The sequence below is a fragment of the Oryctolagus cuniculus genome, chromosome 3, assembly GCF_964237555.1.
Source record: "Oryctolagus cuniculus chromosome 3, mOryCun1.1, whole genome shotgun sequence".
NCBI classification, from domain to species: domain Eukaryota; kingdom Metazoa; phylum Chordata; class Mammalia; order Lagomorpha; family Leporidae; genus Oryctolagus; species Oryctolagus cuniculus.
The window spans coordinates 149,391,137-149,415,281 of record NC_091434.1 but is presented as its reverse complement, the minus strand read 5'-3'; the positions used below and the strand labels follow the sequence as shown (position 1 = coordinate 149,415,281).

Below are 24,145 nucleotides of genomic sequence, written 5' to 3'. Positions count from 1 at the left end.
GATGTTACTATTTTTAAGATGTCTTATGATCATTTAAAAAGTGAATTTAACAAGGCAAAAAATGAACTTTGAAATATATGCTATACCTCTTGTGAACAGTTTTAAATATATTTTAACTAATGTATACGAATTTGAAAGGCAGTGATGGGAGAAAGACACACATACAGAGAGAGAGACAGAGAGAGAGGCATTCTCCATCCTCCTGCCCACTCCCCCAGTGCTCAAAATGGCCAAGACTGCGCCTGGCTAAAGTCAAGAATCAGGAACTCAATCCAGGTCTCCCACATGGGTGGCAGGGACTCAACAACTTGGGCCATCATCTGTTGTCTCTCAGGGTGCACATTAACAGGAAGCTGGAGCCCAAAGCAGAGCCAGGACTGAAACCAGGCACTCTGATAGAAGATGCCAGCATCCCAAACAATGTCTTAACTGCTTCACCAAAGCCCAACCCCGTTTTAATTCAATTTTTTAAAAAATACCAATGCAAGTTCAGTTTAAGATTGCATAGTTTTGTGATAATCAATGTGCTTGGTCCAAGGTGGATGCATGTGTGATGTTGGGGGTGGCAGAAGAGTAATCACCAGGTGATGTCACTCTCTTGAGATTAAGGTTAGTACTATGACTAGGGTAAGCACACATAACTGCAAAGAAGTCAAGTCAGCCCTTCTGGCTGCAATTATGTTGCCAAATGAGGTGTTGTTCTGTGAATAGGTGGTAAAAGGCTTCAGAGATTTTCTACCAGGGAAGATAAAATGTGGAACTTTACTTATGCACAGAAGACTTTTTTTGTTGTTGTTAAATTAGGCCAACAGCAGAGTTATTTTTAGATTACTTACTTCACTTTCTCTTCTTAATGGGCTGGTATACAAAATAGGACAGAAAATGCACCATATGCCACAGCAAATGCTCAAATCCTAAATTCTTAAAGCTCTTATGGAAATAAAAGAAATCTTTATCTTAAAATAGGAGATTTCCATTCAAACGAAATTAAAACTACAAATGTTCTGAAAGATATTTATCAGTTAACAAGAAATCAAACGTAATAACACAGTATTTTTAAAAACAAAATACTTTAGGAAATTTTCCTCGTTAATCATTTTTAACCAAAAAATAAGTTGTAAGAAAAAAGCTAAAGTTGAATGAATGAACTGACTTACATTTAGGATTAAGTTAATATATAAAGCATATAGCCTTTTCAAACCCTACAATATCTAACAGTTCTTGATTTCTTAAAGTTATAAAATTTAGATGATTCATCTACTTGCTCTTTCATAAAATTAATATGAAATCTTCTCAGCCTCAATTTTGCAGAAAGATAAACTTTCAAAACTTACCTTTGGTATTTCAACAGGCAACATTCTCATTTTGCGACTACTCCAGAAAACTACATTGTTTTTTGATTTATACTAATTAAACAAGTAATGACTACATGACAGAATGCATGACACATAAATGCCCATAATAAATGATCTTGGAATAAAAAGAATGTCATTTTAAAAATAATTCTCCCCATCTTTAACAATGACATGTATAAGTCAAACTATATTTTGGAATACAAAATTTGTCTTAGACTAATAAATTCAATGAACACGATCATTTGGCAAAAACAGCCACCATGTTCTGGCTAATGCAAAATGAAACAAACAAAATTCTAGAGCAATGAAGTATCTCATGCTTCTTGAGTGTCTACACCACAGGACACAATTTGCAATTACAATGAGGAATACAGAGCAATTATTCTCTAGAGATATTAAAAGTTTGGGTATACTCTTATTTATTTTAGTGAATTATAATCTTTTGAGTGCTTCATATGCGAAATGTGCAGGCCTATTTTTCCCCTAAAAACAAGGAAGACAAATATTGTTGGATATAGTTTATCTTTCTATGCAACCCAGATTTAAAATGAGGATTAGATGAAGCTTTTTTAAAAGTAACACAGACATTCAGCCATATACAATTTAATTTCTGAGTAACAATGGGCTACTAAAAAATTATAATTTGCCAAAAAAAACCCACAAATTTTTAACATCTACTTCAACAGATTATTTGATAAAGATACAAAATGAGGAAACTAAAGAATTGGTTTAATAGTGCTAATCTAAGAGTGTTAATGAAATTCTGTGCAAAAAGTTACCTTAAATTTATACTGTTGTCTAACATTTAAAAGTACTCTCAAGTAATCTTCATTTTGATACAATCCCAAACATTTTAATCCCAAAATACAGCCTCTTAGAATAATTGGGTCTAATAGCAGTAAGAATAATATTAGGCTGAATACAAAAATAATTCTTATAAATTAAAAGAAATCATGATAGCCTGCCCTAAAATAGTACTAACAAAAGCCATCAACCAACTTGATAAAAGCATAAATGGCTGCTTTCAGGGCACAGCAGCCTCTGGTTGGACAGAAGGAACTGACAGTTTTATATGAGGGGTTTGAAAAAGTACATGGAAAAAGCGGCACGGGAAGATAATGTGCATTTTTTCATGAACTTTTTGATGTCCCCCTGCATTCACTCAGAAAGTAAACACACTTTGTTCCAGATACCTGGCATGATTCTAAAATAAAAACGCATGTCTAAATTCAAGTTAAGTAATACTTTATACAGTCAGATCAATTAATTTTAAATGGACCAACACTGGAAGTAACAAACAGAAAAAGAGACTCCCAAAATAAAAATTACAGTGCTAATACTTTCAATCTTTCATTTTCTTAAGTTAAGTAAACAGTAAACATTGCAAGTCTGTGGAAAACCTTCAAAGTAGTAGCAAAATATATTGCCATTCTTACCTGGTGATGTAACTATGTTGAATTCATTTGTTGTTTTTATCTTTTTTCCGGTTTCTAAATTCCCATTTAAAATGCTCATCTTCACCATATATTTACTTCAGAGTTTTATTAAAGTTGACCTCTAAGTAAGTAAAATGGAATCCCAAGCTTCTACATTTTATGAATAGGTATTTCTAGGGCTGGACTATATCTTGAAACAAAACCATTACAAAACTTGGGTATCAAATTCGTGCATTATTTTCAATCAAAATAAAGCCCTTCCCATGACACAATACTGTATAAGAACGGTTACTACCCACACACAGTAACCACTTTTTAAGCATGTGCTTTTTATTACAGGATCACTAACATATGCTCCCAACACCAATGAGCTAAAGAATATGTATTACTTGCCAAACCTTTCTTCCACTGGGCACATATCTCCTCAGTAAATAATTATTTCCAGACAAATGGGAAAAGGAACTATGCTTCTTTGACTAAATTATCCAATGTATTTTCCTAGTACTGAAGGGGAGGAAAGAGACATGAATGTGAAAGAATCTTTACAATGCTCTTCCTTGGACCTTCCTCAGTGCCTGAAACCTTAAGGAAAAGTCCAATATTTTCAACTTAAAGTTTCTCAACTTGGATACATGAAAGGGTAGTGCTTCACAGGACAAGAGCAGCACTCTGTTAACAGTGCACATCATAGAGCAAAATGGTCCACACTATTAATCACGAAGGTAAGCATTCCTACTTCAATAGAAACTAGCAATTCATTAACCTTATTTATTAAAACAGAAAAGGAAAATTCGCTTCCTAAATTTAAAACATAGCCAAGCTCAGAGTAAAATTCTTAGCTCAGTGATAGTCCCAGGAAGAAGTCCTCAGACAGAAAAGTGGTTGCTGCAAAAGAAATGACCTAAGACACTGAATCAAATGACATGGGAATCATAGTTTTATAAAACCCACTACTGGAAAGCAAAAAAAAAAAAAAAAAAAAAATCTAACAAGAGAGTCAAAATGATACCCAGGAAGGAAGATTCTAAAAATTTATTATATAAAACTACCTATAAAACATATATCTCAGAAAATAAGATGTTACTTAATGATGAATTCATTAATTTAAAAGCATCATATTTAAAGCAAATCAATATCTAAGACTTTTTCTAAAAACCAAGACAACCTTAGAATAAAACAGGGCAACATCTAGTTTTGCCACATCTAATAGCTTCAGAGAAATTCATGAATAAACAATTGTAACTTCACTTGCAAATACCACAAACAGAACTTCAAAATTAATTTCTAAGTTTCAGGTTTCAAGTTTCCAAGGATATACTAGTTCAAGCAGAAACAACATATGACTTCTGAGCATATCCACAAAGTCAGATTTTCCTCTAAAGAATATTCCTGGATCAGTTGTTTGTAATGTAACTGCCTGACCAAAGGGGACAAGAAATGAGGAACATGATGTATCTGCTTCTTGTAAATTGTACACTTCCCTTACATTGGACTCCTCAGAACTCACAGGTCAGATTAGAAGATGCTCCTTGGCAAAATGGGCTGCCCTCTTCTAAACTCTAGAATTCTAGGTTTTAAGGTGAAAAACACACAAAACAAAGCAAAGAAACAAGTAAAAACATTCCTGCAGGAGGAGCTAGGAAAAGGAAGTCATCAAGATCACTGAAGAGAGAGACTCTACTACCGGGTAGCTATGTGTGGGATGTTTACAAATACCACTTTTAGTTTGGACTATTATACTACCAATATAAGTATTTCCATCTATATTCCACAGATGAGAAAATGAAGCTCAGAGATTGAATAACAAGGTCATGAAGCTGGGATATGGCTAAGCCCAAGATTTACTCTCCACTGTCTAAAGGCTGGTTTTTCTCCATGACATCAAACCCACATCACCTTTAATGATGATTCCTGCTGGATGGCATAGACCAATACTGAAAAAAGAAAAAGAAAAAAAAACTGTGGAAGAAACAGAAGCCACTGTCTTAGCCCTGGGGTCAGTTAACATCTAAGACACATTGTGAACTTTCAGATGCCCAATTTGCAAGAAGCAGTGTGGTCCACACAGAGGAAAAGGCACCAGACTGGGGAGAGGGACAATGTGACTCTAGGTTTTGTTATTTACTCCCATATAACCTCAGGTAAATAATAATTCATATTATTTCCTCACCTGCAAAGTGTATCTGCCTTAATTATCTTACAGAATTAGTTCAAAGATCCAATTAGATACTATCAGAGCCTGATTACCTGCAAAACATTTTACAAATATAGAATGTTAATACTGCTATCCAAGGGAAGGGTGTTGTGGTGCAGTGGATTAAGCCTTGCCTGGGACACCTATATCCTACATCAGAGGGCCTGGGATAGAGTTCTGCCTCCACTTCTAACCGCCTCTCTGCTAATGCATATCCTGGGAAGCACCAGATTGTGGCCCAAGTACTTGGATCCCTGACAACCATGTGAGTCACTCAGATGGAGTTCCTGGCTTTTGGTTTCCACCTGACTCTAACTTTGTATTCGGAGAGTGAACCCAACTAATGGAAGTTCTCTCTTTCTCTCTCTTTCTCTCTCTCTCTCTGCTTATCTACCTCTGTTCCTATACCTTTCAAATAAATAAATACCAGCTTTAAATATATATAAGTATATATATATATATATATAGCTATCCATATGTTCATAGTCACATTATTATAGAACTGTAGATATCTGAATTCAGCAACAAAAGGATTAGCTGACTCACTTTTGTCCTCCCTACTTTTTGCTTTGCTATGTTGGGATTTGTTAAAATGATGAGTTCTCCAAAAGTGAAAAATTAACTCAGTGTCATGGATCTGAGACCCTTCACCACCCATGGACTCCAGTAAGCTGCTCTGAAGGCTGAGTTTGCAACCAACCCACCATTCCTTCCTACAACTACCCTGCGAAGCCAGCCAAGGCAGCCTGCCTACTGCTCACTAAAAGGCTAAGTAACACGAACTCCTCCTTCTTCCTGTTTTCCCATCTTTATCAATTATAAAGTTAGAACTCCATGTTCAAGTGTCTAGTCCACCCTTAAACCCAAAGAGGGACCTAAAATTTTAAATTCACCTCAGAAAAAACTGTAAGATGACCTATTTCCAAATGGAGACTGGAGAAACATTCGAAATCAGGTGATTAGGAAATTCTCTGAGGTAACTGGGAATCTAAAAAAGATGAAACAGAATCTGGCTAACTGGGAACAGTCTTACTAACTAGGCACTGATCATAAAAACTTAAAATAAATAAACTATAATACTTTTTCTGTCTTAAATACTTCCAGTACAACACAATTTTCTATCAGTCTTTTTTTTTACCACATATTAACATTTAGAACATTCTTCTTCTATAGGAAAGAAGTATTCCCAATTGCAAACAGCTGATTGACCAAAAAAAACCCACAAAAAACAAAACATACTTTGCAAGTCTATCTAGACTTAAAATAGGTTTGTTTGAAAAAGACTTATAGAAATTCATGATTCCAAAATCTTCATTTTATTCCATTAATTTTAGTATGATATTGTGTAAACTGAGCTCAGTGGAAACAGAAGAATAAAAATAAATAAGCTTTAACTAAATTCCACAGGAGAAACTACACACAAACTGGTAGAAACTAAAATTCTCAAGCTTTAAAGACACAGGGGCCATCCCTGTGGTGCAGAGGATTGATGCCCTGGCCTGCAGTGCCAGCATCCCATATGGGTGCTGGTTCAGGTCCCTGCTGCTCCACTTCTGATCCAGCTCCCTGCTGGTGGCCCAGGAGGGCAGTGGAGTATGGTCTAAGTCCTTGGGCCCCTGTGCCCATGTGGGAGACCTGGAGGAAGTTTCTGGCTCCTGGCTTCAAATCGGCTCAGCTTTGGCTGCTGTAGCCATTTGGAGGGTGGGCCAGCAGATGAAAGACCTCTCTTTCTCTCTCTCTCTCTCTCTCTCTCTCTCTCCCCCCCCCCCCGTACCTCTTTCAAATAAATAAAATAAATCTTAAAGAAAACTAGAAAAAGACACTTGCAACTGCCTCTATCTTTGGAAACATCTCTCTTCCCTTCTCTCTCTGTCTTCGTTGAAAAAAATCAAATAGTATTCCCTATTGTATAAGTTTTTTTTCTGTATGTAGAAGTGTAGACAACTATGCTTTTCTATTAGAAATAGAAAACAGAAACATATATTCTTTTTATTAAGATCAAACCTGGGAGACAGTATTTTAAGTTTTCCTGAAATTATTCTTACAAATAGCTGAATTACCTCAGTAAATTTTACAAACAGCAAAATATATAACATTTTTAAAACTTACCATGTTTGGGAATAGAACTCTTTATTTGAATAAATGTTTTTATTTTCTATTAATAAAAGGTGATTTCTTCAACTAATAGTGTATTTAAATTCATCTTATTTTACTTAAGCACTTTACAAGGAGGAATTCAATTGCCACATCAAAAAACACAATAAATTTACCTTAATTTTTATGGCCACACATTGAAATTTAAATGAACTAAGATCTAGTTAAATTAAGTGAATGTTACTGTTGGAAAATATGATTTTAAAAGAGAGAAATAACAGCATAAGTCTTTATTATGGAGAAAAAGCCTACAAAATGTACATATCAATAGTTTTTCAATTGAACCTTTCTTACATTTGTATCTCTTGTGCCATCAAACAGTATTTTTACCTTTGGTTGCACTTTCTCATCCTCTATTATATCTTCAAACAAAATAAAAAGAGAACTTCACTCTCAAAAAGACCATAATAGTTCATTAGCCATGCATATCTTAGCAGCCCCCATACCTGACTACATTAGATCTTTTTGCACTTTTCGTTTTTTAGGTCACACAAATACTGTAAGTAATGTAATGAAACCACAGCCTTGTCCGTATTTTCTCATGCAGCCAAGCCCAGACTCATAAATATTTCATTTTTTGTTGTCTTAACTCTGGAACAGATTAGCCTGTATTTTTCATAAATGCTTTATTTAAAAGTCCTTCCTTTCTGAAAGCCATCCTGAACCATGATTTTGGCAAAGCAGTACAGATATCATCATAAGGGCTGTCAGTCAATACTATGGCAGCCAGTAGGCCAATGACCAAAAATGTGAAAGATTCAGAAAGACAAAATCTGTGTAACTAAGTTATTTCACAAGAAAATGCATTACTATATAACAGAAATGTGTCTCCTGAGCCTTAAAATAAAGACTAAAATTCACACAAATGCATTTAGGTCAAAGAAAATTCAAAATGAGTTCTAAAGGAGGGTATAAGCAAGTCATAAATCAGAACTTTGTTGTTCAAGATGTTGAGTAGTATAAACAAAAAGATAAAAGTTCCAAGGAAAAAAGAAAATGATTGTATTCAACTTACAACTCCATCATTATACTGCCTCTTGTCAAATATATACATATATATACATATGCATATATATATATATATCCTAAAATCAAAAGCAAAAACAAGTCCAACTGTCCACTAACTAGCTGAGTATTACAGATGTGCCCATAGCAAAGAAAGAACATCAAGGAAAATAATTTTATTTATTATTTCTCATTCTTAGCCTCTTCTTGCCTCTTCCCCATCTCCTCCAACTGACACTATGTAACCTACAAGGATTACACCAAAAAAAGAACAAAAACATTCCCTGGACAGATTCTGCAAGGTTGGTTTTAGCTATCCTAAAAAATGAAAATAAAGAAATGCCAGAATACATAAACAAAATCCTAGCTAAGGGGTCACTCTCAGTAAATACAGCAGGTGATCCTTCTTGCCAAAAGGCAAAGAAATAATTCTAGTTAAATTGCCTTTGCTGCTGCCTGGGAACTCAGCTTTCAAGTGTCCCACTCCAGCCAACTACTTCATTCATCTAATTGTACCCTAGGCCCCCAGCCTACCTAAATCCAGACTTACTCAGAATCCATCAGAAGCTCTGGATTGTGCCAAAGCTTTGTCTCATGTTTAATGTTGCCTCTGATGCTTGCGACCCTTCATGTAACGGGATCTCCCTGACATTTTGTTTTGCTCCAACGTCTACTAGCAAGATGTAAATGCTTGTTCTGGTTCACTATTTAGACATCTAATGATTCAATTGATCATTGAACTCTATGATTCAGATTTATACTGAAATACCTATAATGCCAAAAGTCAAGCACCTGACAAATTATTGACTTGCTGATTGTTTCTTCTGCCTGGAGGCTTAAGAAGCAATGAGAGGAGTTGCTACTTTAGAGTGAACTGCAGTGAAAAAGGAGTAACCATTTCATGAAGGAACTGTGACAGAATTCTTAGAAGTCCATGACAGCCTTAAGCTCACAATTCGAAGCAACTGAGTGAAACAGGACATGGATTTTATAAATGGAGATTAAAAAGATAGGTGTGCATTTATGTGCATTTGTGTGTGTGTGTGTGTGTGTGATTGGCAAAACACAGTCCGTGGGCTAAAACTGGCCTACTGCCTGATATTGAATGGTCTACAAAGTAAGAATGGCTTTTACATTTTTAATGAATGAATAAAAATAAAGAGAATACTTTATGAAATATGAAAATTATATATTAAAAATAAAGTATCCATAAATAAACCTTACTGAAACATGGCCACACTCATTCATTTAGGTATCATATACAGCTGCTTTTATAAAAAATGCAGTGAGGGGGGACTGGCGCTGTGGTGTAGCAGGTAAAACTGCCGCCTGCAGTGCCAGCATCCCATATGGACACAGGATCAAGTCCCAGCTGCTCCACTTCTGATTCAGTTCTCTGCTGTGGCCTGGGAAAGCAGCAGAAGATGGCCAAAGTCTTTGAGCCCCTGCAACTGCGTGGGAGACCTGGAAGAAGCTTCTGGCTCCTGGTTCCGATCAGTGCAGCTCTGGCAGTTGCGGCCAACTGGGGAGTGAACCAACAGATGGAAGATCTCTCACTCTCTCTCTGCCACTCCTTCTCTCTGTGTAACTCTCACTTTCAAATAAATAAATAATTATTAAGATAAAATACAATGATATCTTTGTAAAGTAAAAGTCACGGCCCTTTAAATTTAAAAAAATGCAGTGAGGGCTAGTTGGTGCACAGACCTATAGCCCCAAACCCTGGATATCACACCACTGGATCTAAAGTTGTACATATGGCTTCACTGAATCATACCATGCATATGACAATACACCATTCTTCACCCAGATTATAGCTGTCATGAATCCCTCACTTTGTGATTTTTTTATCTCTGTTTTGAAGAAAAAACAGGAGTTGGCACTGTCACATAGTAGGCTAAGCTTGCACTTGAGGTACCAGCATCCCATATGGGCACCGTTTCATGTCCCAGTTGTTCTTCTTTCGATCCAGCTCTCAGCTGTGGCCTGGGAAAGCACTGGAAGATGGCCCCATGGGCTTGGGCTCCTGATCCCAGATGGGAGAAGCTCCTAACTCCTGGCTTCAGATCAGTGCATTTCCACCCACTACAGCCATTTGAGGAGTGAACCAGCAGATGGATATCTTTCACTGTCTCTCCCTCTCTCTGTATATAACTCTACCTCTCAAATAAACAAATAAAAATCTTTTTAAAAAAGATAAAAATACTATGACGGTATATGTATAAAATATCTACATATGAAGTGAATGTGACAAAATGTTAAAAATTGTTAAATTTTTAAACTGAAAAAAAAAAACCCTAATATTTACTTTAAAAACCCTGCAACATTTATCTTCCAGCCTTGTACAGAAAAATTTTACTAATTCCTGAAATATGCAGTGACTTGGTGTGAAACTCTAAAAGTTTCTAAAAATATTGAAATTATGAATTACTGAAAGTAAAAATGTGTCCCTGAAACCTCAGAAGACACAACAAATAAAGAATTAGAAAATACCCAAAGAAACAGAAGAGTTACACAAAGTATTTCACCTCAAAGGTGACATACCTGGTAAGGAATAGCAGAGAAACATGACTCAAAGCCTTAGAAAACATTCAAAATGGGCTGAAGCAGATTAAAAATAACCCTGTAAGGAAATGTCAACATCTCATTTAGGTGTCAGAAAATATTGAACAAAAGAATGAGCCTGCCTTTGAAGACAATGGCACATCATCCACAGATAACTGAGATGAAACACAACTTCCTGAATCCTGTTTTGTGTTTACCTATTTTGTCAAAAAGGAAAATGCTGTATTTAAATGGAAAATCAAGCTGATCAATAAGAAAACCAAAGCTCAGAAATTAAGAGGACAGTCGGTCACTTTAAGAAAGATGGGGTGTACAAGACCAATGAACTAGTTTAAGAAAAACAAGTTTTGTTAATTCATCCCAGGACCATTTTAACAAACTTGGAAGAACTGCAAACAAAAGAACAGACATGACACATAAGGACAAATGTTTTTATTTTTTAAGGTAAAAGGATTCTAGAAAATGGAGCTCAGTGAGCTTAACACTATTCCTTAACCAAATTCTAGAATGGGTTATTAAACAGATGGTTTGTGAGCATTTAAATTTAAAAAAGAAAAAACTGCCATAGATTTTTTAAAAATAAGCCATGCCAAATCTTGTTTCCTTTTCTGACATTGTTACTAGAAAAGCAGATCAGAGAAATGTTTTAGCTACATGGTATCTGGACCAAGAAAAGTATGGAGAAAATCTCTCAGGGCCAAGTTGGGGTAAATCCACTTACTATTTTGTGTTACTTTATAAAACTTCTTAACACTTTGGGATAACAGGAAAATCTCCATGAGTCTCTCCTGTTTCTGCATGTTTTGTGAGCAAAGATATTGGCAGCTATTGTTCTGCATTATCTTTTCCCAGATGTTTGAATAGAAAACACCTTTGAGATATAGAAATATGCCTCCCTATGGAACATAGGTCAGGCTTGCTTACTGTCCATTATAAAAGAGTAGGCTTCTTAAACTTGGGGTTCCTCAGCTGTGATGCCCCTCACTGAGTGTCCAACATTGAACTCTGTGGAACCTCAGTGTGAACTAAGAGATAAGGGAACCAAAATAAACATGAAGCCCATATTACTTGCTGTGTCTCTGACCCAAGAGTCTTGTGTTGACAACCATTAGTAACACAGTGGATGGCCAATTTATTAGCTTTTAAATAAAGTAAAATGTCATAGCCTTCACAGATCTTGGTAATCTGTGACTCAGCTTTGTCATTCATAAAATGGGGTAATAACCACCTTAAAAAGGTATTACAAGGATTACATGAATTAATACACACATAAATTGCTTCCATTAACTGCTCAATAAATGTTAGGCATTATTATGGTGACTACTATGATTAATATCTAATACATACAAGTAGCTAAACAGAACCACAAAAGGATTGATGCCAAGTTAAGAAGTCTTCACTCCTCAGAAATGAGGAAAACATTCTTACTCTTAATCATGTTCTGCTTGATGTATTTGCTCATCAAAATTATGAGTGACACAACTGCTAACATGGATAAAAGAACAAGAGCTTCTTAAAATACATAAATTTAAGACAGACAGATAGGCAGACAGATACATAGATTTACCAACTGCTGATTCACTCCCCAATGTCCCCCAGTAGTCAGATGGACCAAAGCCAGTAACCCAATCCAGCTCTTTCACATGGGTGGCAGGAACCCAATTACTTGAGTCATCACCTCCTGTTTCCCGGGGTCTGCACTGGGAAGAAGAAGGCATTGCAAACTCAGGCACTCAGATATAGTATGCAGGTGTCTTCACTGGTATCTTAACCAATGTTATAGTAAGGAACAGAGCCAGTTATTACATCCAGGTACTCCGGTGTGGGATGTGAGCATCTTCACGGCGTCTTCACACCAAGGCCAAATGCTTAGATTTAACAGTGATACTGACATTATTTTTATAATATTCAGATGTATATTAATTGCAAATTACAACACATGAATTACAGTTCAATTAACAATGCAGCAGAGCAAAAAAAAAAAAAAAACAGAATTTGCTAGTAAGTTGTACAAAAATGAAGATAAGGCCGGCATTGCGGCTCAACAGGCTAATCCTCGGACTGCGGTGCCGGCACACCGGGTTCTAGTCCCAGTCAGGGCTCCGGATCTGTCCTGGATGCTCCTCTTCCAGTCCAGCTCTCTGCTGTGGCCTGGGAGTGCAGTGGAGGATGGCCCAAGTGCTGGGCCCTGCACCTGCATGGGAGACCAGGAGAAGCACCTGGCTCCTGGCTTTGGATCAGTGCGGTGCGCAGCCACAGCGTGCCAGCTGCAGCGGCCATTGGGGGGTGAACCAATGGAAAAGGAAGACCTTTCTCTTTCTCTCTCTTTCTCTCTCTCTCACTGTCCACTCTGCCTGTCAAAAAAATAAGAAAATTAAAAAAAGAAAAATGAAGATAAATTTTCAGCATGCTCCATACTGGCCAAGTTACACTCATAATACAGTGTCTGATTCTGGATACATTTTAAAGGAAAATTTCAGCAAATATGAATTTCCTTGGAAAACAAGAATTATTTTTGTACATAAAAATAACCAAAGCCCTTTACTTTTACTTCTTAAGCCAGAGAAAGAACAAATTTATTGGAAATTAAAACTTTTTCAAACATCTGAAAATTCATGTCTGTGAATTATGTTATGAAAGGATGAAGCGCAGAGCTAAAAATAACAGCTAATTAATTGATTCCATTTCAACGTAAGGAAGAACTATCAACTAACTTTTTCAAATGTTGGACTTTTTTTTTTTTCTTTGAGAGGCAGAGTTAGACAGTGAGAGACAGAGACAGAGAGAAAGGTCTTCTTTCCACTGGTTCACCCCCCAAATGGCCGCTACCGCCAGTGCTGCGCTGATCTGAAGCCAGGAGCCAGGTGCTTCCTCCTGGTCTCCCATGTGGGTGCAGGGCCCAAGCACTTGGGCCATCCTCCACTGCCTTCCCGGGCCACAGCACAGAGCTGGACTGGAAGAAAGAGGAGCAACCGGGACAGAACCAGTTCCCCAATCGGGACTAGAAGCCGGGGTGCTGGCGCCGCAGGTGGAGGACTAGCCAAGTGAGCCACGGTGCCGGCCAAAATGTTGGACTTTATGATAAGTTCTTCACTCATGGAAGTTTGTAAAAGTCACTGCTCAAACCAGTACAACAGGGATTCCCTCCTTCACAAATTCAGGTGTCTTTGAACTGCTCACTTCTTGTCCATAAGGAAGCAAACACACAGTTTCTCCAGTCTTCTTGCCTTCTTTCACCCCTGTCTTGTTTCTCTCATTTCTGTTTCATTTTTAGCTCAGCCCCTTCAAGCTGACAGCCCACCTGACTTTTCCATTTGCCTTGCCAGTTATCCACTCTTTTTATATTCTTAGGTCCACAAGCAATCTGTTCAAGATTCCTGGATAACGACCCCAAGCCCCACCTCTCATCTGTCTTGGAAGAGAGATCAGAAATTTAATTTTATGATTGTAAAGCTTCTGTTCAATTCTTGGATTCATTTTGCTTGTTTTTCTGTTTATAGATCTTGGTGAATACTGAATGATTAAAGAATGAATAAATGAGTGAATAAAAGAATATTATTAAGAAACCAATAATAAGCTCTCTTTTGTAAGAACTAGCTACCTGAATGGGTCTTAGTCTTTCAATCACTCCAACAGGTGACAGGGAGTACAAAGGCATGAACAATGAATACCTGTGGGGACAAGGAAAGCAAATGTGACAGTGAGAAAGGACAAGGGTAGAGGTGGGAGCAGGGAGTTGCACGATGGTAAAGACCCAAGATTAATTCTTAGAAAGTATGAACCAGTAAAGTCTCTTTATTTTGTTTATAAACCAAGCAACTATTTATAAACCAAAATAAAATATCAGGCTATATAAAAATGTATTTGAATGAAACTGAGAAGAGAATTCTAAACTCCTAAGAAATTTTGACAAGAAGCAGCAAACACACAAAGGCAAAAATAATAATCCAACCATATCAATGAATTTCAAATGCATTATGCTAAGACTCATTACATGAGTCTATTTTTTCAACAGACATAAAAAGGCACAAACGTATAGAAAGAATACAGAACACTAGTTTACCAGGGACTGGAGGATGAAATGGGGAGGGGGCTGGGGGGTAGAACTTATCATATAATTGTGGTGGTGATGAACAAGTGTATATTTGTTCAAAATGTAAACAACTGTACACTAAAGGGTGGATGTTACAGGATGTAGCTCACCTTTAATTTTTAAAATGGGAAAAACAAGAGTTTAAAATAACTTTGAAAAGCTAACCAACTAAGATACAGTTTGTGTCACAAAAAAATCACATCAAAGGTAAACATTTTGAGGAAAAATTATTGGGATCATTTCTATGATACAGTGACCAGTACATGAATTCAAAGGAAACATCACAGGGTTTGGGCTGTGGCACAGCAGGTTAACACTGCAAAACTGGCATCCAGTCTTAGAGCCTGGGTTCTGGCCCCAGGGGCTCTTCCTGCTCCTGTGCCTCAGACAGCAGTGGGAGAGCCACAGGGAGCTCTGGGCTCCTGGCTTAGGCTTGGCCCAGCACTGGCCATCACAGCCATTTGGGGAGTGAGCCAGCAGAAGGAAGATATTTCTCTCTGTCATGCCGCCTTTCAAACAGATAAATAAATCTTATAAAAGAGAAATTAAAAATGTATAACCAACTTGCTTTTTGTAAATTAATCAAATATATTCTCACTGATGAGTAGTTAACATCTCAAATTAAATTCATTCATGTCTTATTTTGAAATATACTCCCATAAAAATGTTACTCTAGTAATAAGAAAATAAACATTAAAATTTGTATTATTTCTATAGTCTACATTTTGTTAGCATATTTTCTATTTTATGTTTTAACTTAAAATTTATGCTTAAATAGAACACTCATTGCTCAAAATTAAAAACAAAACTTACAATAATTATTTTTCTTTTTCCTTTTTTTTTTTTGACAGGCAGAGTGGACAGTGAGAGAGAGAGACAGAGAGAAAGGTCTTCCTTTTCCATTGGTTCACCCTCCAATGGCCGCCGCGGCCTGCATGCTGCAGCCGGCGCAACGCGCTGATCCGAAGGCAGGAGCAGGAGCTTCTCATGGTCTCCCATGGGGTGCAGGGCCCAAGGACTTGGGCCATCCTCCACTGCACTCCAGGGCCATAGCAGAGAGCTCGCCTAGAAGAGGGGCAACCGGGACGGAATCCCGCACCCCGACTGGGACTAGAACCCAGTGTGCCGGCACCGCAAGCGGAGGATTAGCCTAGTGAGCCGCGGCAACAGCACGATAATTATTTTTAATATAGTATGAATAAACATGTGTTTACTCATCTTTTAGAACTTGGCACTGAGGTAGGCATTTGGTCTGGTGGTTAAAAGATGCTTCCTCGGATACCCACATCCTGTTCTACTCCTCAATCCAGCTTCCCGCCAGTGCATGCCCAGGGAGGTATCAGGTCACAGCTCCGTAACTGGGCTCCTGCCATCCACATAAAAGATGCGAATCCAGTTTCTGGCACCTGGCTTCAGGCTGGCCCAGACCGAACAGTTGTGGGCATTTGGGGAGTGAAGCAGCAGATGAGGGATTTTAAACAAAAAATAATAGTAATATTTTCTCCCAAAATTCAGCACTGTTTCAGAGCTATGAGAATGAGATGCTTTCAGGACACAGTTAAGAGGGTATCAAAGAGAATACGTATGTAAAATCTAATACCAATTAAAAATTACTAAGTGCATTGCTTTTTTTCTGATTAAGAATAGTTTGAGCAATAGACATATAAGGTTAAGGATAGATTTTTGTTACTGAAAAATTGCAAAGAACCAAAGCTGAAGTGATAAAAAGGCAACTTAAAAGCATACTTTCTTAAACTTATCAAGAAACTAGGATTTTAAAAATGATTTTATCTGGCCAGTGCCACGGCTCACTAGGCTAATCCGCCTGCGGCGCGGGCACCCAGGGTCCTAGTCCCAGTCGGGGCGCCGGTTTCTGTCCCGGTTGCTCCTCTTCCAGTCCAGCTCTCTGCTGGGGCCCGGGAAGGCAGTGGAGGATGGCCCAAGTGCTTGGGCCCTGCACCCACATGGGAGACTAGGAGGAAGCACCTGGCTTCGGATTGGCGCAGCACTGGCGGTAGCGGCCATTTAGGGGGTGAACCAATGGAAAGAAGACCTTTCTCTCTGTCTCTTTCTCTCACTGTCTAACTCTGCCTGTCAAAAAAAAAAAAATGATTTCATCTGGAACAATATGTCACTCAAATGAATTTTCTTTTTAATGACAGGAATACATTCTCCATACTGAAATATGAGTATTTTCAAGCTTACATTCTTGCCCAAAGCTACCACAAGTTAACCTCTACTTTCTTAGAAGCAGAAGTCTTTGTCGCTGTGTTCTTGGTTGTGTTAAATCTAAAACAGTGAGCTGATTATGACAAGGAAGGCAGTGAGAGTATGAGAAAAGACCACACTGCAGAAGACTACAATGCTGCAAGGACCACATACACTTGGAAGGATTGTATGCATCATCTGATCAGAGGCTGAGATCACAAAGCAGTGAAGAAATAGCTTAGATGAGGCTCTGCAATCTTTCAGCAGTCCCCAAGGAAAGGAGGAAGACATCTCAAGAGATTTCCAACAAAAGTTCTTATGTGGTATACTATATAAAACTCCCATGAAGCCAAGCTATAGCAAATAGGTGGTACTCCTACAGTTGTAGTTTTGTTTATTTTCAGTGTAGCATAAAGTATAGTCTGGACCACTTGGTGGCCAATGTTTTATATGGGTTGTAAATGTAACATGCACTGTGGGTGTGAAGTCCATTAAGAGCTTGATTTACTGTACTTGTGTATGTGTTTGTTTAACTTGTGGACAAAGACTGAAATACAGATGCAAAAGATCCTCTTTTGCAACACAGAACTCATTGATCAGTATGAGTTTTGATAGATACAAGCAGGAATAGGATGAAAAAACAAAAAAGACAAAATTTGGCTGGCGCCGCGGCTCACCAGGCTAATCCCCCGCCTTGCGGCGCCGATACACCGGGTTCTAGTCCCAGTTGGGGCGCTGGATTCTGTCCCGGTTGCCCCTCTTTCAGGCCAGCTCTCTGCTGTGGCCCAGGAGTGCAGTGGAGGATGGCCCAAGTCCTTGGGCCCTGCACCCCATGGGAGACCAGGAGAAGCACCTGGCTCCTGCCATCGGATCAGTGTGGTGCCCCGGCTGCAGCGCGCCAGCCGCGGCTGCCACTGGAGGGTGAACCAACGGCAAAAGAAGACCTTTCTCTCTGTCTCTCTCTCTCACTGTCCACTCTGCCTGTCAAAAAAAAAAAAAGACAAAATTTATCAAACAACTTACCCAACCCCATACTTCATTACTGGATTGGTGCCACTAACAGTTAAATATATGAATGAGCACAGGGCTAAGGCAAAACTTTGAATAAATTAATATTTATGGAATGATAATGGCATAAGCTTCAGGGAAGAGAATGCCAGGTGGTTATTTATGTTGCTTTATCCTAATGTGATCAGCTCCACACGCACTGGACCTTCTCCTCCCTTGATTCTGCATTCTGGTTAAATAATGGGAGGCTCCACTTGTGACTGGGAAGTATGTGTCTATGTTTGCATATGGTGATCTAAAAGGACCTAGTGAGATAAGACAACCGGAAAGAAAAACTCTTAAATTTTAATTGCGCCCCCAGAGCTTCACTAGCAACATTATTATGTTGATTTTGTTTAATTGTTTTCATTTTGGGAAGTCTCTTTTCGCAACTTTATTATTTTATGTACCTAAGAAGTGCACCTATTGTCCCCTCAAACTTGAGTGCTTGCATTTCATAAAATGTTCAAGTTGAAAGTGATCTTTGGCCGGTGCTGCGGCTCAATAGGCTAATCCTCCACCTGCGGCGCCAGCTACACCTGATTCTGTCCTGGTCGCTCCTCTTCCTGTCCAGCTCCCTGCTGAGGCCCGGGAAGGCAGTGGAGGATGGCCCAGGTGCTTAGGCCCCGCACCTGCATGGGAGACCAGGAGAAGCACCTGGCTCCTGGCTTCAGATCAGCGCCGTGCGCCGGCTGCAGTGCGCTGGCCGCAGCGGCCATTGGGGGTGAACCAACGGAAAAGGAAGACCTTTCTCTCTGTCTCTCTCTCTCACTGTCCACTCTGCCTGTCAAAAAGATAAATAAAAATAAAAAAAGAAAGTGATCTAAAAGCTAATCCAGTTTCTTCTTAACTCTGGAGGAAATGACTCACAATCCCTCAGTAGATATAGACACACATAGTACTAGAAAGTAGGTCTCCTAGCAGTTAGCATGGAAGAAGTAAAGCAAGGTGGCTATTTTACTCTTTGGCATAATAATTCAACATTTTTCAAAATGATCCGTGTTCATTCTCACCCCAATATGAATTACTATTATTGGAAAAGTATTTTCATAAAATTTCCTATTAGCAACAAGGGAAGGATAAGGTATTGGGCATGGAATACCCAGATGACAACATGGAGGGCAGAACATCCAAGGAGCAGGGCAAGAAGAGAGAAGGTGTGCGTTAAATGAGTTTTCAAAAATGGGGAGAGACAGATAATTACATGTAAAACTCCACTTTATCTTCCTTCAATTTCCCAAGGGTCACATATCACAGAGGGTATAATAAAATATCAGAATTCATCAGTAGGCATGGCAGTAAATCTGCTGCTTGGGATACCTACATCCCTTATCCGAGTGCCTGGGTTTGAGTAAGCACACTGCTTCTGATCCAGCTTACTGCTAGTGTACACCCTGGAAGGCAGCACTTGGTGGCTCAATTACTGCAGTTTCTGCTACCCAAAGGGAGATCTGAATGGAGTTCCAGGTTCCCAGTTTCATCCTGGCCTAGGCCTAGTTGTTGTAAGCATTTGGGAAGCGAAACAGCAGATGGAAAATCTCCCCTACCCGTGTGTCTGTGTGTGTGTGTGTGTGTGTGTGTGTGTGTGTCTGCCTTTCAAACAAATAACATCTTAATTTAATTTAATTTAAAACAAGACAATGTTAGGGCCGGCGCTGTAGAGTAGCAGGTAAAGCTGCTGCCTGCAATGCTGGCATCCCACAAGGTTCAAGGCCTGGCTGCTCCACTTCCAATCTAGCTCCCTGCCTGGGAAAGCAGTGGAAGATCGCTCAAGTACTTGGGCCCCTGCCACCCATGTGGGAGATCCAGAAGCAGCTCCCAGTTCTCAAGGTTGTGGGCATCTGGGGAGTGAACCAGCAGATTAAAGATCAACCTTTTTCTGTCTCTCCCTCTTTCTCTGAAAACTTTGCCTTTCAAGTAAATAAATAAAAAAGAGACAACTTTAAAAAATTATTTGCCTCCTGGAAAAGCAGAGAGGGAAGGAGAAAAGTGAGAAGAAGAAGGTGAAGATCTCCAGGGTGGGAGCCTGGCCCAGTGGTTAAGATGATCCTTATGATGCCCACATTGCATACTGGAGTCCTGGCTCTGCTCCCATTCCAGCTTCCAGCTCATGCTCTTACTGGGAGGTGGCCAGTGATGGCCCAGGAAGCTGAGTCCCTTCCACCCACATGGGAAACTTAGGTTGGTTTCTGGACTCCTGGCTTCAACGAGGCCCAGTCCTGGCCGTCGTGGGCATTTGGGAATGAATCAGAGGATGGGAGATTTCTCTCACTATCTCCTTCTCTCTCTCCCTCGTGTGTGTTTGTGTGTGTGTGTGTGTGTGCACTTCACAAATAAATAAATACAAAGAGATCTCCTCCTTCTTCAGTATCAATAGAAAAGATTATGGACTCCTTTGGTAATTTTTTAGATACTTGCAAAAAAATTTCTGAGCCAGTTAGTGTAATTTTAAGTATGAACACACTGCATGTGAGGGAGCTCTAGAGGGCATTATGGTTATAAAAATATCAGTATATTTTCAGGTTGTTATATGGAGGGTTGCATTCTTTAATCATGCCTTAGTATGCAACAGCAACTTGAACAAGCTAAAGAGTAGGACTTTAAATTTGAAAAGACAGACTTATCATCAAATCATAAATATTCAGTCTACTCTGTTTAAAGAATATATTGAGGGTATAGGTGTTACGGCACAGTGGTTAAGTTGTTGCTTGTGATCTCACATCCCACACTGGAGTTCAGTTCAAGTCCTGGCTACTCCACTTCAGATTCAGCTTCCTTCTAAAGCATCCTGGGAGATAACAGAAGTTGGCTCAAGTGCTTTGAACCCTGACACCCATGTAAAAGATCAGGACACAGTTCCTGGTTCCTGGCATCAGCCTGGCCCAGCCATAGCGTTTACAGTCATTTGGAGAGTGAAACAGCAGATATAAATCTCTCTCTCTCTCCCTTCTCTCTATGCCTCTCAAATAAAATAAAAATAAAAAATAATTTTAAATCATTTCAATTACACAAAAAAACAAGTTACGCAATGCTACGGACAGAATTTCCAATGAGCCCTTCATTTCACATTATTTATGGCACTTCCAACAAGTGTCAGGCACTATTCTAAACACTGAGAGCAGTGAACAAAACAAAATCCCTGGCTCCATTTGAATGCACATTCTCCTTAAGGGAACAGATGATAAACAAGTAACTTTTTAATATGCCAGTTGATGACAGTACTATGAAGAAAAATAAAATACAATGAAGGTAATGGGGTACGATAAATGAGGATCTGTTATTTAATACAAGACGATCAGAAAAGGTTTCCCTAATAAGAACACACTTGAGCAGGAACCTGAAGTTCACAAAGACACTTGACAAAACATAGAGAAAAGCTCTGAGCTGGGAATCAACTTAACCTGTTTCAAGGAATATCAAGGAGGCCAATGTGTCCACAGTGGACTGAATAAGAAGAAAAATAATAAGGTAATATAGAGAATTTTTGTCTTTTATGCAGAGGAACATAAGAAGCTGTTGGAAGATTTATATAAAAAGACATAATCAGAATTTAATTTTTGTAAGATCACTCTGTTGTGTGGAGAATAAACTGTGGTACCTATAGAGACAGGATGGGGAATTAAAACAAGCATCTATTGCCATAGTTCAAGTAGGAGATGATGGTGGAATGGAACAGACTGATAGCAGTTCTAGTACAAATGAGATGAACAGAATAAAGCAGATTTTTGTTCCCATTTAACTAAAGGTAGAGTCCATAAGGGAAAAAAAATCCAAGACAAAGCTGAAGTAAAGAGTTAGCTACAGGCATACAGATATAGAACAACGAAATCCTGGAACATAAATTTGGGTGAAGTAATAGTGAGGAACAGTTCTTAAAGATGTTGGGGATCTTTTTTTTTAATGAGATGATTTTATGACAGACTACATATGCTGAGATGTTAAGATATCTGGATTAGTGTACTATAAGTTTCTCCTCACAATCTGCCAGTGAAAAAATTTATAAATGCTTCCTCCAAAGTAGGTCTTCCATCGGTTCTTTCCTACCCCCTAAAATACAGTTTAAGAAAGTTTGTTTTCTCCAAAGGTAGAGAAAAAGTTCCCAAACAATGGCTGTAGCTCTACGTGTGAACCGAAATGATAGAAATTTAAAGGGATACCAAAACAAAAAACTTTCATGTAAAATACTATTAAATAAACATAAAAGTTCAGAAGAAAGAAAAAATGAATATCAGAAAAACTTCAAGCTCCTTCTAGTGGCATACTTTCTTGGAAGAACTCAATGTTAATTACTTAACTTTTGTTAATAAATGTATGATAGCCTAATCGCATAATCTTTTAGACTTTTATGAGAAGAATCTTTAAAAACTTAAACAAATTTTAAATCCACATTATCATCTACAAAATATATTCTAATTCTTCCAAGACAGAAATGGAAAGAAATTGAGGAACGTTAATAAACAAAAAATATTGAGAGCTTTTAAACCCCTAGGAATTCACTTGCTTCACAGCAATGTACTTTTTCAACATTTAAATTACAGTCACTCTTGTTAATGAAAATAATTTGATACTGCAGCAAAGAACGGAGATGTCTTTTCTTTATAACATATTTGCCATTATAAAGGGAAGGTATGTTCTAGATATCCTTGGAAGACAGAAGGAAGAGACAAGAGTACAACTAATCGGAAAGTTGAATTCAAGCAGCAATTGAGTATGGAATGCATATTTTAAATATCAAAGAAATCAAAAGATTACACCCGGTGCCTCCATAGATAATTTTCAGACAAAATTTATCTCATGAAAATTTTAAATAGATTTAGATAAATACAGTTTCAGAATTCCTATTGAATATGGCAAGCCATAAAAATGAACAAATATCAACTGAGGAAGAATGAACAAAGTTCACAACTACAAAATGAAAAAGTAAAAGTCAATCCTAAGCTATGAATAATTAAGTTATAACATTGTTTTAAAGACAAAATAGGGGTGATGTCACATAACCTCATTTAGAATGCAGATACAGGCTGTTGACTGCTAGACAAGTAACTGTATAATCACAAACTTTGAATCAATCCAATTATAAAATTGAGATTATACTCCTAAAATAATTAGGCCAGTATTTAAAAATACCACATGTGAGGAAACATCAAATTACTACAGCAACTATTTTAAGAAAGAATAGCTTTAACGATTATTAGTAAGGAAAATACATCATCACTTACACATAAGTTTACTCTCCCTTTAAGGTTAATAGCATGGCAACACAATAACCTAAATCTTTAAAGACCTCTCTCCAGCATCTCAGCATTCTAACACTAATCTCTTAGTCATAATGTTTCCTTACATAACATCAAAGCTAATCACTTCTTTGTTTACTGGTCTAATCTGGATAACTTGGGGAAGGAGATGGGTAAATATGCTGGGCAGAGAAAATACATTAAAAATTTTCAGAGATAATAAGACAGAAGTAAATAAGCAGGTGAAAACACTCATTTATTTTAACAAGCAAGAACATCTACAAGGAAAGAACATTCAATATGAAGGAATATCCCAAAACGTAGGTATTTAACCCAATTTAACAGTAATGAGTTTCCTCTAAACCAAGGAGGGGTAAAGAAACTGGTATTTTTAGACAACTTTCTTATATGTGCTTAGTTAAGATGTAAGAAAAAAATAAAAACAATTATGGGACCCACAGTTATAAGAAACAAATGAAGAAGATAAAATTTTGGGACAGCTTCAAAAAGAAACCAATGAAAATGACCTAGAAGCATCATGGAGAGAAAATGGCACATGGAACTTAAATTACTTTACTTGATAAAGACTATAGAAGTGACATGATTTTAGTCAAATATTAAGAAATATACAGTTGAACTTAAGAAACTCTTTATTTCATCTGAAGAAGTAACAGGATCACTGCACTAACCTACAGTGTCTAGAATCTAAATTAGGCATCAGATTATCTGTGGACCATGAGCACGGGAATGTGCTTTGTAAAGTTTCTAGTCTCTGGATCACCTTTCTAGAAGTCCTTAGAATATAAACAGCAATTTTCTGGATGAGATTTGCTCAAGTTTATTAAGACTCTATG

General features: G+C 38.0%; 1 protein-coding gene and 1 non-coding gene across 18 annotated transcripts in view; one reads left to right on the top strand and one right to left on the bottom strand.

The window, feature by feature from the left end:
- The window catches only part of FOXP2 (forkhead box P2), a 660,955-nt gene that overhangs the window by 632,899 nt on the left and 3,911 nt on the right, over nt 1–24,145 (bottom strand). The gene's annotated exons all lie outside the window — the stretch shown is intronic.
- On the top strand, nt 17,519–17,642 carry LOC127491921 (small nucleolar RNA SNORA40). The gene has a single exon (XR_007920847.1). It is a non-coding gene; the product is annotated as a small nucleolar RNA SNORA40 (small nucleolar RNA).